General features: G+C 40.0%; 1 protein-coding gene across 1 annotated transcript in view; it reads right to left on the bottom strand.

Moving 5' to 3' along the window:
• CHRM3 (cholinergic receptor muscarinic 3) overlaps positions 1–2,900 on the bottom strand; it is a 307,699-nt gene that overhangs the window by 249,558 nt on the left and 55,241 nt on the right. The window contains exon 2 of the mRNA XM_019647550.1: positions 2,058–2,159. The gene's annotated coding sequence lies outside the window, so the exon portion shown is untranslated. The remainder of the gene's footprint in view (positions 1–2,057; positions 2,160–2,900) is intronic.

Raw genomic sequence — 2,900 nt, 5'->3', positions numbered from 1 at the left:
CTCCACTGCAGCTCAAATCTGTCACTGGATTTAATTATTCATTGGTGAAAAGGAAGGTCTATATGTCTGAATGGCAGAAGAAAAGATGCCAGCCTGACAAACATCCCTAATTCTGTTATTCTGCCTAAAAACTTACCCATATCAACTTACAATGCTGGGTGGTGACTCATGCAACTACAAAGAGGTGACAATTAATGTACTTCGGTTGCTGTACCATAAAATTAATCTTACAATAATGTCGCTGCCACATTATAAAACCCTGATAGTAGTGTGAGATCAGTACACTGACGGGTGGCATTTGTAGGAGAGGCAGGTAATACTCCAGGGTCATCGCCTGGAGGAGCTGATAAGCAGACGGTACTGGGGTAGGAGTGGAATAAACCTGCCTGGGCATCTTCAGCTGCACCTTTTTATGACTTTCCCCCTATGTTCCCCATGAAACTTACTTCCTCAATGACTTTGTCCTCCAACAAAGCCTGAGCTCAGATTCTTTATCCAACCAACATATACACGATCATCATCAGTTATCATCATTATTACTATTATTATTGAACAGGTTTAAGCAGGAATTGATCAGATACTTTTATATTAAAAATAATGATTCTGTCTGTTGGATGGAGAATAGATTGAATAGCGACAAGTATGAAAATGAGAAGATGATTTAGGGATAACTGTAAAAGATGAGGAAGGGAAGCGACATTTGATAGAGTTGAAGGAAGGTATCTAAGCAGTGGTTCTAAACCCTGGTTGAGCATTAGAATCACTTGAAGAGCTTTTCACAACTTTTGAAGGCCCAGCTCCACCTTCAGAGGTATGGACTTCATTGTGTGGGTGTAGCCTGAGCACTGGCATCTTGTCACCGGGAGGGCTGACAACACTGGGTCAGAGCTAAACTCTGGAGGACACGACGTGTCAGATGTGGAGAGGTTGAGAGGGCAATATCTCCTTTAACAGTGGAATTTCTGGCATGAGAACAAGGTGATCTGGTTTTTTGGGCACATTGCAATCGTCCATTTGTCATTCCCTGACCCGCTCTTTCCACAAAAAGCATAACCACGGTCGCCGAGGTCGTAGGTTAAGCGGGAAAGCTAGGTCTCATATCTGATTACGCCTCAGGTCGGCATTGCTTCCCAGACGTGGTTTTCAGCAGACTTCCTTTTTGAGGGGAGGGAGAGGGTTGGGTAGAGGACCTGTTACAGAGTTTTACCTTTGAAAATACAATTCATATAGACAGGAAACGTTTCTGAATATGTACCACCATTTCAATAAGTCAACCATATTCCTAATAGTATTTAAAAAGTCGAACACAAGACAGCAATGATCCTGTGACAGAGTATCCCTTAGTGATAACATACCCCACACACTACTCATCCAAGGAGTCTTAATTGGACTGAATCAGGAGCTAAGGCTTATATCTTATGAGACTCTAATTTCAAACTATTCACTTCTAGTGAATTTATTAATAATAAAAAACCTGTCAAATGCTGTATTTTTTGCTTTTATGTCATTTTTATGTCATGATACACCAAGGGAGTAACTGTCATAAAACCTCAGAGATAAAGGGATCATAATTAATTCAATGTATATTCATTTAGTTTGTAATTTAGCATTCAGTTTTGTCTAAGACTAGACTGAGTTTGCATTAAAAAAACAAAGTCTCTATCTTTCTGTTAGAATTTTGAACTATAGACAGTACATTTACAAACATACCAGGAGATTGGTCTTATTTCATAACTTGATTTCCATGGAGTTGTAGATAAGTCTTATTATTTTAAGAACCACGTGAGCACAGAATTTCCCCTCTCTCCTGAAATGAACATGTTCTTCATTTGTATTTATCACATAACAAACAAGATGAATGGGTCTTCAGGACTCTCATATGTCATACTAAAAACACATACTTCTATGTATGTAGACAAGACAAAGGTCATCTCCGACACACGAGTTTTACTCCTCAGAGAAAATTCCATTCTCAGGAAACAACAAAAACAACAGGCATGGATATGATAGGTATGATTCAAAGGAACGGTTGAGAATATAGTGGAGGTTTTACCTACCTACTCTAGGTAGACCATCAAACCAACCCAGCGTATCAAGGACCGTGCTGTGTGCAGAACCTCCCCTGAAGAAAGAAACCAGGTGCCATGTCACCAGGAAAGCTGAAAAATCAAACAAGTGAAGAAGTGGTAAATAAATCTGAACATGATAAAAGGCAAAGTCGGATACCTAGATCACTAAACCGTGAGAAGGGATTTTCATTAGGTGATCGATTTCATGAATGGAGGTTTACCCCAATGTTTTCCACATATGCTTTCTCAAGAAACCCTTTTATTCTACACACCTATCTGCGTCCTGCTGAATGTATGATCTCAGCAGTTACTGAGGAAACAGTGAGTTTGTAGAACCTGCTTCACCACACAGAGGTCACATTGTGTCATCTCTGTCGTATGGTCACCAAACCTCAGTTTGATACTTCCAGTGATAATAACACTGAGAATAGTTTATAAGCTTTGTCACTTAATATGAAATGCACATATATTTCTATTACATATAGGAAGCTAGGAGTGAGATTCCTTCACAAGTTTTAGAGCAAATATGCAAGGAACCACTTACCTTAATATTTCAATTTGTTCTTTTGTGGCAACAAGTGTTTGACATTCACTCATGACTATGATCAATAGTTACTGAGCAAATAACATGAATTAGGTATTAGATTGAAATGAATGGGGCTTGGTCCTGCCCTCAAAGAACCCAGTCAAGGAGGAGAGGCCAAGCTGGATGTAGATTATCCCCAAGCAAGGTGCCGAGAACTAGTCATTGCCCATCCATGGTGTAGAGAGGGCACTGAGGTGGTACCACTGAGCAGAGGGGCTTTAAGTTGAGTCCAAATGCTGAGTAGG

The sequence above is a fragment of the Hipposideros armiger genome, unplaced genomic scaffold, assembly GCF_001890085.2.
Source record: "Hipposideros armiger isolate ML-2016 unplaced genomic scaffold, ASM189008v1 scaffold_113, whole genome shotgun sequence".
Classification (NCBI taxonomy): Eukaryota; Metazoa; Chordata; class Mammalia; order Chiroptera; family Hipposideridae; genus Hipposideros; species Hipposideros armiger.
Note: the sequence above shows the minus strand (reverse complement) of the source record. Positions and strands in the feature narration are given on the sequence as shown.